Here is a 12542-nt window from a genome sequence, read left to right on the forward strand (position 1 = left end):
AGGGTAGATGAACAGTTTCTTGGGGCAATCTTGGTAAGGAAATATCAAATCTCCTAGATCTTTCAAAATATATAAGAGTGGAGATTGTTTGTATGTTCTTTATGTTAGAGCAGTGCATCGAGGGGCCAATCCTCTCAGTGTAGGAGAGCTACAGTGGGGCCACGACATTTAGTCGAGGGGTTGTCTCCTATGTTTTTTGTTGTGTGGTATATTATACCAAGATGTATGGGATCTCCCTCTAAGGAGTAAGGAAGGGAAATCATTGGCCTACATTCTATTACAAACGCAATATCTATAGTAGCAATTAGTGCAGAGAGTCCCTTGGACGCTCCTAGCCATGAGGCCGTATGGGGTTGTCTTGTGAGTGTTATAGAGGCCCAGCTTGTGCCTATAGCCAGTGTCAGGTCCGTTTTAGGTCTCGACATAGAGTGAGATTTGGGCAAAGATTGAAACTTGTATTCAAAAAGAGTATTAGTGTGTTGAGGACTTTGCTAGGGAGTTTGAAAATTTGTGGAATCGATGGAGTTTGACATTATCAGAAGGTGAGATAGCTCGAGTTATGTTGAAGATAATGTATTTTGTAAATGGGTTAGAATTAGAAGATTGGAGAGTGAAAATAGAGGTTAAGAACCCTAAGACTTTTGAGGAAGTAGTGAAAATACATAAATATCAAGAGAGAAAGACCAAAATAAAAAAAGAGTTAGGTTTAAACATTGGGTTTGAAGAACCAAGGGAGAGGTTGAGTTCAATGTGAGTTAAGAGAAAAGTCTTTAAGGAGAAGAGAGTTAGTTATGCCTATCCTGAGAGAGGTATACTATATTTCTTTGTTTAAGAGAGATGAGTTGACTTGTGAGTAATCAATTGAAGTCTGGATGGAGAAACTCCCTAGGGTGGTTGAGGAGAAAAATACTTATTTAATTTATTGGAGTGAAGAATGTAGCAGTGTGAGTTCGTATCCATTGTTGTTAAAAAATTGGTGCCCTCCACCCGTCATGTGTTCGTGAGCTTCTTCTAAGGTTGCTTAAGCTTTAACTTGTAAAAAAATCAGTTCCTCTCACGTGTTTACACTCTTCTACAAGTTGTTTCGAGAAAAAGAGAGGGGCAAAAGGACCTAAGATTCATGGCTTGACTAGACAAGCAACTTTTGGATTCTAAAACTATCACCCTGGTCTCCATCACTTGCTTTTCAGCTTTTCAATTAGGTAGTTGCTTCATAACACCAAGCCTTACAACCATTAAAAGGGGGGATCAAGCAAACTGTGATCAAGGAATTTACACTTGTGTTAGATTCCTAGCATCAAAATGTATCTAGGAGAACTCCAGCTCGTTGATCCGTGATTGACACATTTTTCACCAAAAATTTTGTTTTATTGATTTGAGGCTACTTTTGCACTTTAAATTCGACTCTAAAATTCAACTCTCATTTGCGACCACGGGATAGGGTGACTCAACTCTTTGAATTCATAAATTGATCTGCACAAACAAAAATCACAAAGAGCATCATGCAATTTCAATTAAAAATATAAAATATAGTACAAGCATAGCTCTCACCCTACCTCTGACAAAATCAATCCATGAATTCTATGAGGGATAGGCCAAGCATAATCTAACAAGAAGGCAAATGCTAGTTGTTAACCAACTGCTCAATGTAGACTGTCTAAAAGAGCTACCAAAGGAGTCATCCAATGTGGTGGTTTGGCCAACCTCCCTCACCTAGGACAACTGGACTAGGAACTCCTACTAGGGGAGGACTCTTATAGCTTGATCTATTAAAAATCATATATTTTTTATTTTACAATATTTTTTTCCTTCATTACTTTCTACTCAAGCATGTAAAAAGGAGAGAGTTGAGCGTATTGTGACCCAAGGAGAATAGAACATCGGCCTCAAGTCCTATCTCACTACTCAAGAACTTACCAAGCTCTCGCAAGGCGATACTAAATCCTTTTTCTTCTGCTCACTTTTGTTTTCACTCTAACTATCCTTGTTTATTTTTTGGCTAAATGCTACCCCTAGGAAGACAAGGTATAATCGTCCCCAAGAACCTTCCAAGCCTTTACAAGGCGATGATCATCTGCTCTTGGATTTTCTTCCTTTATTTTCTTATTTTTGGGGTTAAAACCCCCTTTTTACACACCTTCGTATCTTATATATTTCATATATCTTCATTGTTTTTTCTCTCTTTTATTTGGTAGCCTTCCTTATCTGCCTTACAACTTACATGGATTCCTAGAAACAACTATCTAGCAGGCTAGCAAGATAAGGTCACTAGGACTACCCTCAAAAATAGCTCTTAGAGTGCTGAACAATGTTTTTACAAGAGGTGGAAAACTGCTCAAACCTCTCTAGACACACCTAACCTAATCTTGGGGCTTATGCCTTGATTGCTAGACCCCATCAAAAGAAAAATAGCCTACATACATATACACATACAACATAAAGGGAAAAACTCATACAAGAAGGACATCACCTAAACTTAGCCACAAGAAGCTTTTGTGCAACAAGAGACTCCCTCCAGGTGCTTTGTTGAATTTGCTTAGTGCAGCACTAAAACGAAATCTATTAATCGCATTTGACACACTAAACAAACACACGACTCTCTTGGCCTAATGAGATAAATAATTTTGCTACAAAAGAAATTTCCCTTTTATCCTAAAGAAAAGAGGTTATTTTGATCTATCAAATACATGGTCTTCTTGCCATGTACATTGCATCTTATTAGACTAACCAAGATAAACCAAAAATGACATAAGATACAAGGGCTAGCCTCATGCTACATATGTAACTTAGCTTATTGCAATATAATAATCAAAGTTTAATCTTGGGCTTTTGTATATCCACAAGCCCAAGCCTTCCCACTTATATAATATCAATATGGGTTATCCCTTCTTGGATTTTATTAAGTAAATGAAGGACCTCATTAGGCTCATGTGTCCTACCTTGATTGACATTCAAATAAGTTGGTCATTCAAGCTTCCCAGAGATCCTTACAGTAGAGAGAATCACAAATTTATCATCGTTCAAAACTTCCCTATTTGGATTATTGCATATGTCAGTGTACAACCCAAACTAGATAGAGTTTCAATCCTAGGCCCATCATATAGATGCATCCCATAGTGGTGCATATTGTTAGATGTATCTTTATGGCCTCTAGTCTCATCCACTCAGGGATTGACCATGGTATGTCCACCTAGAATTCTTGGCCCTTCATTTAGCACACCAACCACACTTTTAAAGATTTTGGACCTCCAAACCCATCTCACATTTCTCTTTATATTCTTTCACTGTCTCCATTTGCCACATTGGTCTAATGGACTCAATGTGGGCCTATTTCTATGACCAAATAGCCTCACACACTTATGAATTCCATCCACCACAGGTGGACCTTTGGCATTCTGCACCTTCTTCACATGGGATGTCTTTGCTTACCTTTATCTACATTGCAACTTCTCACTCATAGGCATCATGCTCTTACTAAGAGGAACAACATACACCCGAAAGCACGATTCACTTACAGATAGCAAAGTTCTCTCAAGAGCCTTTCCAAGAGAAAAATGAGAACCACTCATAGATCGCTCATCCATACTTGTAGTCTCAATGATTCTATCAATTTTGCCTTCACAACCATCTGTCATGGAAGTGTTGTAAGCCCTATTGGGAGTTGCTTGGCTTGGAACCTTTCCACAATAAGGCATACTATCACTGCACATAGAATTCACATTGCCCACCTGGAGATTTTGACTACCAAGGTTCCCCACACAAGTTGGCTTGGTACTAACAAGTGAATTATCTCCTTGCAAAAAAGGTTGGATACTTGGATGCACTTGCATTGAGCACAAAAGTTTTTCCAACATCTCTGAATAAACTAGTCATAGTTAATTGTCTGCATCTTAGCCTCACTTAATGACTTAGAAGTGTATACTCATCATAAAGAGCTCATGCAGTGTGTCATTCGACAATAGAGTAGTTCTCCTTGTCCAAAGCGTAAGACTATCATCAAAGGCTCTAGCATATTCTTTAACGGAGGTATATGACTCTTTTCAAGTCCTTGCAAGCTACCCCAATAGTCTTGGGAACCTTCTTCTCATACTCATCTAGGAATTTGTCACATAGTTCCTCAAAGGTTCTAATTGACCCTCTTGGGAGCCTCCAATAGCATTAATTGGCCTCTCCCTTCAAGGTACTTGAAAATAGAAGCATCCAACATAAATCATCAAACCCACTTGCGAGGTAAGTTAGACTGTGTTCTTTCAAATACAACATCATATCCGCATCTAGCAACCCATAAAACACTAGGAGATATGTATAAGGAGGAGGGCATTTGTTCCTATTCTTTGGGATCAACACTGAGTCATCTATTTCTTCATATTCATCTTAACCTAATCCCATCATTTCAGGGTCTCTAATCTCTTTTGTTTCTACCTTTGTCGATATAGGAAGGTTAAGGTTAATATTTCCATTGATGTCCCTTTCTATCAAGTCACAGAGTGGTCTAGGGAGTCTTATAACTTTCAACATATCATTTTGATCCTTTCTCAAAGGATCTTCCACCAATGGCCATCCATGGGAAATTCCATAATAGATTCATGCATAAGCCTTTTTTCCTCCTCTAAAGTAAATATATCAACATTACAAAGCTTGGGATTCATATCTTTTGAGCAATGGTTTCCCCTTTTAAGTCTTCCAACATCTTCTGAGGCCTAATATTTTAGCATGATGATCGACCACATGGGATGTTTTAGTTACAACTAAATTACATTGTGTGTTGGTACTTTTCCATGGTTTTACAACTTTAGCATGATCATTAGTCGATGCCATGATTTCCATGAGTTCTAATATACTTATTGCATATCCTCTAGGTTGATGGATGGTTGTGCATAATGCTTCTTGGATAGAGACTGCAAGAAGGCAAAACCTTGGCCCAGCCAATCATACTAGAGGATGTAATAGCCACTAGATGATTACTTTCAACATCACATGCTCCAATTAATTAGATCCATCAATAGGTTCTGTATAGGGCAAGCCAAGTGTTTTAATCCATAGGCAAACCCCATTTTTCACCCTAATGATAAAGGTTATAAACTTTTAGATCCCTTTTCAACCAAGGTTCAAAAACCACCATTTGTAAGTGGCTCTTAGCAAACAAACCATCTATGGGACATAAAACAGACCTGATACTAGCTCTATGACTCTAACTAGGCTCTGATATTCACTAAACCATGCTCATAGCCTTGCAACCCAAGAGCATTTACTATAGGCTACATGCCACTACTCTAAATAAATAATGTGTTTGTACCAATTTTTAGACCAACGCTTTTTTTCATCCCAACTCCAATAGAGAGAGCATCCCACACATACATGTGACTAATCCCTCATTGCACACATATAGAGAGCACCCCTAATCAATCATTGTGGCTCCTACGGCTCTCCTATACTACCCCAGAGACTGGCCCCAAGATATGTCATCTCAAACATAAAACACAATCATAACATTGTCCACTCTTTTTCCAAGCTAAACGTTCTAAGAGATACTTTTGTTTCCTCACTTATTCAATCCCCAAAGAAAATCTTACTATCCTCTACAGCTGAGGGATTCTCATACTCTCATCATTGGTCAATAGTTTTAGCAACCAATTGCAATGCATCGAGTAGACTTCCTCTTTCTTGATACCATATAGAGCTTAAACAAAGTAACCACAAATCAGCCGACATGTCATGTGAAAAATATACTTTCAATGATTTTCTTTCTAATGCATTGCTTCATTGCATACAAACAATACCAGAATAATCATGCTATTATCCCTTTAAACTTAAACGAAGTGAGTCCTATGTATCATGATATGTATAACATTTAGAATTTAATTGATACTTAACTTTTCACAACCTCTTTCTCCTTATCGTTTAGGATTTGCAAATGTGCACCAATTTAAGAAGTGTCATTTTCTCCACATAGAAAAATAGTAAACACATGCTTTCACATAAATATGGAGGTAGGCTTAGATAAATCCCCATCCCCTACCTTCACTATATATCCACATATGTATACCTAATTTATAGTAATTTTTTACGCATAAAATTTAATTTTCTCTATCAAAAAATATATTTTTATAATTTATTTTAATATTAATTAATATTTTTATTTTCAAATTTATGAAGCTTATTTGGATTGTGATTAAACATTACATTCAATATAACTCCATGGGAACACCATTTGGACTATAAAACCCATAAATTTATCACTTTTCTACCAAAACTTACATAAGAAGTTTTACAGTTTTGACTCCCATTATGTGAATTGCTCAAAATTACGAATTATTATATGATTTTAGACATATTCAAGTATATTCAACCATTTTGAACTATTTTTCATAAATGAGAAAACGTGAGATTCATCATAAAATTCAATAAAAGATCACTTACTTTAAAATCCACATATACATTTCATCAAACTTTAAAAATGAGAAGCTCTTCATGCTCTTTTATAGCTATTTGCATCTCCTTTGCAGTTCCTTGTTCCATCCCTCACATCTCATCATGAACTGACACCCATTCCCCGCATCTTCTCAGCCCATATGAACATTGTTTATGCTGAGAGAGAAATACTGAAATCTGAACGTTTCATTTACTACACCAAATCATGTGTGATCTAGAGTGATCCAAAGCAAAGAATTGTAGGAATCCATGTCTAGGAGAGAAAGCATGATGTAGAGAGCCACAAAATGCAAAATTTTAATGAATTGAGAGGTCGCCAAAAAAATGGCACCCCCCTCCCTCATTATGTTTTTTGGTATATGAGCTTCTTCTAAGCTTTCTTAAGCTTTAACTTGCAAAAAAACAGTTCCCCCTTGCTCGTTCACACTCTCTCCAAGTGATTTCTAGCCAAATGTAGGGACAGACAACATCGGATTCGAGATCCAAAAGGACGGGCGACTTTTTGGCTTTAAAAACTATGACTGTGGCCTTTGTCCCTTTCTTTTTGGCTTCTTGATCAGGTAGATACTTCACAATGCCAAACCTTGTGGCCATTAAATGAGGGCGTCAACTGTATTCAACAAATGGACACTTGCGATTGGATTCTTAACGTCAAAATGCATGTAGGGAAACTCTAACTCCTTGATCCATGATCGGCACATTTTTTGCCTCTTTCATGAATCTCGGGCCACTTTTGCACTTTAACTTTGACTCTGAGAGAGAGAGAGAGAGAGAGAGAGAGAGAGAGAGAGAGAGAGAGAGAGAGCAAGCTGCAAATGTACAAATGCAAAAGAATATGTACAAGTCTAAGGGAGATCCTCTTATATAGGAGGAGCAATGGAGAGAGGATCGTGAGACTCAAAGGAAGCACGATTGAGAGAGTGTACGAATCGAGAAGGTAGCACACGTTGAATTGCAGGTAAGCAGGAAGTGTTAGAATATTAGAATGTACTCATATGAACATGTACTTAGAGAATATCTAGGAAGTCAATATCTAGATATTTAGGAGATCTAGATTAGATGGATCTAGAACATGTGGATGATACTTCACTAAGAGAGCCTACCATATCCACACATTCATTGTATATATATGTGTACTCACACCTATTTCAATGTAAGTTTGTAAGCAACTGAGTAATACAAGTTTGTGACTCATTCTCCATCTCATTGTCTCATTCTCTCTCTCTCTCTCTCTTTCTCTCACCATCACTTTCACTACATGGTATCAGAGCGCACCAAGCTCTTATGGACCTAGGTTATTAGCTTCTAGCTTTGTCTACTCAGTTAATCCTTAGATTCATTTCTTGCACACAATCCAAATAAATTTCTTTGTGTGTAGATTAGTAGGATTTGAATCCATGTCAACGTAAACTAACCTTATCCACACGCACCTTATCTTCATTATCTTTATCTCATTTTATCCTATCCACCTACTTCTTGTCTATTCTTATCATCTTCACCTACTCTTATCTTCTTCATTATCACCTCTCCTTAAGAGAGAAAAAGATGTTTGTCCTCTTTATCATTATTGTCATCCATATCTCATCTTATCTCCACCTTTGGTCCTTTGCAATAATAGGGCCTAAACACCTTCTCTCTCACCCTCATTCGTGGCCCACCCATCCATTACCCATTAAAGTGATCTCCCACACATTATCCATTTAATTCTCACCCAACCTTATCCTCAAAGAATCTATTTTCTAGCCACACATATTTTCTATCCTTTCTCTAACCAACCTCACCCTCTTCACCTTTAAACATTGAGATATCCATGCCACATACACTTCACTCATTTCTAATCTAGCTCAGGCATTTACATTACCTCCCATTTTTCTCCACTTTTATTGATCCTTATCCACAAACCTTATCTCTAATGTTATCCTCACTTACATAAACTACCTTATTACTTTGTGTCAACACGTATATGCTTCACATAGTTTCCTAGATTCTTGCCCTTGCCGCATATTTACTCTCGCCTCTTTTGTTAAACTCTAAATGTTTTCCCTTATCTAAAGTCTTTGTCACAAGATATTTTTATCACATCATGCAACACATATGCTCCATTCTTCTATCCTCATTAAGTCCATTGTTCACTTTCTCTTGTCAACTAGTGGAATACATAGAAAATTCTTTGATGGACAACCCTAATTCTCTACCAAATGAAGGCCCCTCATATCCATCTCTTTGTCATGACTCTTCCATTTTGTGCTCTCCTACTCTCAACTCATCCATCCAAGTATGTTTTAGGTCTCCCAGTCACTCTCAATACTATAATGTTTGTCATCCCTACTATCAGTCGCTCCTCTTACATCCTGAAATAGAGGACTCTATCTCAATTGGAATAATAGTTGAACAAGGGGATGCCCTTTGTACCCAACATCTCGAGGCCCAAGAAGGCATTGTATGTGGCCTCTCTATTGAATTGTGTTCTTCAAGAAATTTTTATGTTACTTTAGTGGAAAAAAGATGGCAAAACCTCTCAGTCTATCAGTTAACAATGTGGATATGCCTTTTGTTCCTCATCAACTCTTATTGGATATTTCTACCAACCTTCAAGGCCACTCCCTCAACAGGTACATTGCTCCCGATTCTCTTACATCTCTATGTTCTATCCTATTTCCTTACATTTGTCACTCAGCATCTAGTCTTTATCTAAACTATGCTTCAATCTCAAGACCACATCCTGGTCCTTATCTTACACTCTCTCTATGGGCTCAATATCCTCATATTCTTATGGTCACACACACACTCCACTTCAACTATGTGTCACAATATTTTGGCCAAATGCAATCACACATACTCTTGGCTTCCTTCTACACATTTGGAATTCTCACAATGTTTCCACATTCACATCAAAATCCTATCTCCTTGACTATCTCATTAACACATCACTACTACTCAATGTGCAATCCTAAATCCCTACACATGATGTTATCCTACCATCACATTCCATCCATACTATATCTATTTGACTCCCAATCTACTAAATCATTACTTCTATATATCCTACCCTATCCAACCATCAACATAGTTACCTTCCACCTACAATCATATTGCTCTAGTTATATACTCAAATCTCAATTATTAGTCTAGCTTACATGGCAACAACCTCGTCAACAATCACAAGTACTCTCTTTTCCAATTTTCTCTCAATATCATCATGAAATGGTCTACCTCCTATCTTACTGAAATCATCATCTACAAATTGTATCTTTCTCAAATTGGCCAACTATTTTGGCCTGCCAAAGGAGGGGAAAATATGGATAAAGTACAAAGAAATACTTGTGCACATTTGCACAAACTACTTTGTATGGATAAAAAAGCACAAGTCTAACACTAAGTATGTTATTATTGAAGATGTAATACTCAACTCTTGGAGTCCTCTCAAGGACAGTATGCTTGAAATTTCTCATCAATCACTTGCTATTTTACACGTGTATTCACCAGCAACCTTCCCAAAGATCATGTCACAAGCACCTTATCAATCTCTATCTTACTATGGTATCTAGTGACATTGGGATTGTATTTCCATCTACAAATGTACACTCATAGTTATTTTACTCCACAACTATCAAGCTCCAATTAGAGTATATAATCTATTTATATGATGAGTCCATCTCTCATCAAGTCTATCATTAAGTAAACTATGGTGATTAGCTCTTCATCAAGGTTGTTAGATATGATCAATGCCCCACCCTCATTAGGTGCTACCAATGATCCATGGTGCTCAAAGTTGTAAGGCCCCCATTATGAGGAGAAGCCAAATGTGAGCCCGGACATTGGTTGAGTCCTGACTTGTATATCAGATGAGGTCTATGTGACCGGATGGCAAAAAAAAAAAGGTGACTGTTGTGGGTCTAATCTTTGGGTTAGACGGAGTGGTTAAGCTGGTAGCAACTCGAGGCACATTGCATTGAGTTGCGTGGTAAGGGAGTTAAAAGGGGCCCCTATTGTGGGGTCCGGGGGCCGCGGAAGCGGCCCCTGGCTGGGGGGTCCCAGGGGGGCCAGCGGCCCCCCTGGCGGGGGTCCGGGGGCAGCGCCCCCGGCCCGATGGTAAAGGGAATATTCCCTGGAATATTCCCTGGCCGACTAGTGGAGGCTCATATGGTAGGTCGGTCAGCAGGCCGACCTAACGACCTTCGCGGGCTATAAAAGCTAAACCCCTTCGCAGCCATCTTACACTTATCTTTCACCCAGTCAGAGTTGTTGTTCCAGCTAGCCTTAAGCTCTTCACCTATCTTCTGTCTAGATCGCCATCTAAGCTTCATTCATTGGAAGCGCACGGGTGGACAGAGCCATCTTTGTATCAGTTGTTTGGAGTTAAAGAATTTTACTGATTCTCCTCTTATCTGTTGTGTACTCTCTATCTCTTTCTCAGATTCTGTTCGCTGCGCCGTGTAATATTTTTACATGGTATCAGAGCCCAGGGGGCTCTAGAGATCGGAGAGCGTGCAAGAGGCAAAGGCTTCAACAGCAAAGAGAAACGATGTCGACTCCGGGAAGCAGTTCTGGCGCATCCGGAAGCGGTGCAGGAGGTGGTGCTGCTGTACCGGCTATTCAAACACTGAGGATTCGTCCACCAACCTTCAGCGAAGGCAAGTTAGATGGTACAAACTACACCTTGTGGAAGTTCAAAATTACTACTATCCTTGATTCTTATGAGCTTCTGGAGACTGTGCTGGGGACTGACGCAGAACCACAGCCTACCCCCGACCCATCAAATCCTAGTGTGATGATTCCTCCGAATGCAGATCTTCTACGAGCTTGGAAACGAAGGAATGCAGATGCATTGTGTGCCTTAGTTACAAGCTGTTCTGACAGTGTTTTGACTCTGATTCAGCATACAACCAAAGCGTCGGAGGCTTGGAATGTACTAAGGAGTCAGTATGAAACACGAAACCAAACAAGGATTCAAAACTTGGAGAATCAACTAGCAGCGGAGAAGTTTGCTGAAGGAGAGACGGTTGAAGCATTCATCACTCGGATTAAGAATCTACGCGACCAGATGGCTGGCGCTGGGATACAAAAGACTAGCGAAGAGCTAGCTCGGAGGTGTCTTCGGATTTGTCCACAAAAGTTTGATGGACTAGTAACTGCCCTTAATACTCAGGTGAGACCTCAAGCTTTGACTTTTGAGGAGTTTTGTGCATTATTAATGGAGGAGGAGTTGAGGCTGAAAGCCCGAGAAGGAAGCAACAATGGAGATGCTGCATTCTCTGCCAATGCAAAAGGCAAAGGTGTTTCCTCCACCAAAAATGATGGTGACAAAAAGAAGAAGGGCGGCAAGAAGAAGTTTCAAGGAGAGTGCTTCTACTGTAAGAAGAAAGGACATGCAATTGCAGATTGTCGTGTCAAGAAGGCAGATGAAAAGAATGGTACCCTTAAAAGTAAAGGGAAAGAGACAGCCAATACGGCTGAAGCAGAGTTGGAATTATTCATGGCGACCATTGAGGAAGTGTGCTCCTCGGCGCAAGAAGAATCTACCACTGACTCTTGGGTGTTGGATAGTGGGGCCTCCCGTCACATGACCAACAAGAAAGGTCTATACAGTTCTATGCAGCCTCTACAAGAATCCATCACTGTGACGGTTGGAAATGATGCTAAATGCCCTGCTGCGGGCACAGGTACTATTTCTTTTGTTGCTGCAAATGGTGAAGTCAAAAAGCTTTCAAATGTGTTGTATGTTCCCGAAATCAGGAGAAATCTCTTATCAGTTGCTGCCATAACTGATCTTGGTCATGAAGTGAGGTTCAAGAAGACAGGTGCAGAAATTATTGATAGTGCTGGCACAATTGTTGGCAAAGGAGAAAGAAGGAACAACCTGTATGAGCTAAGTGCTCTTACAGCCACCGCTGGAGTGGGCACAAGTAAGCTTTGGCATGAAAGGTTTGGACACATCGGATTTGCAGTATTGAAGGAGATGCAAAAGCAAGGTATGGTTGCTCACCTACCTACAATAACTGAATTGAAGGAACCATGTGAAGCTTGTATGATGGGCAAGCAACAGAGAAAGGCATTTCCACAAGAAAGCAAGAATAGAGCACATGCTCCTCTAGAGTTGGTGCATGCTG

The sequence above is a fragment of the Lygodium microphyllum genome, chromosome 12 (genome assembly GCF_053477565.2).
Source record: "Lygodium microphyllum isolate KBCC chromosome 12, Lygodium_microphyllum_v1.1.10, whole genome shotgun sequence".
NCBI classification, from domain to species: Eukaryota; Viridiplantae; Streptophyta; class Polypodiopsida; order Schizaeales; family Lygodiaceae; genus Lygodium; species Lygodium microphyllum.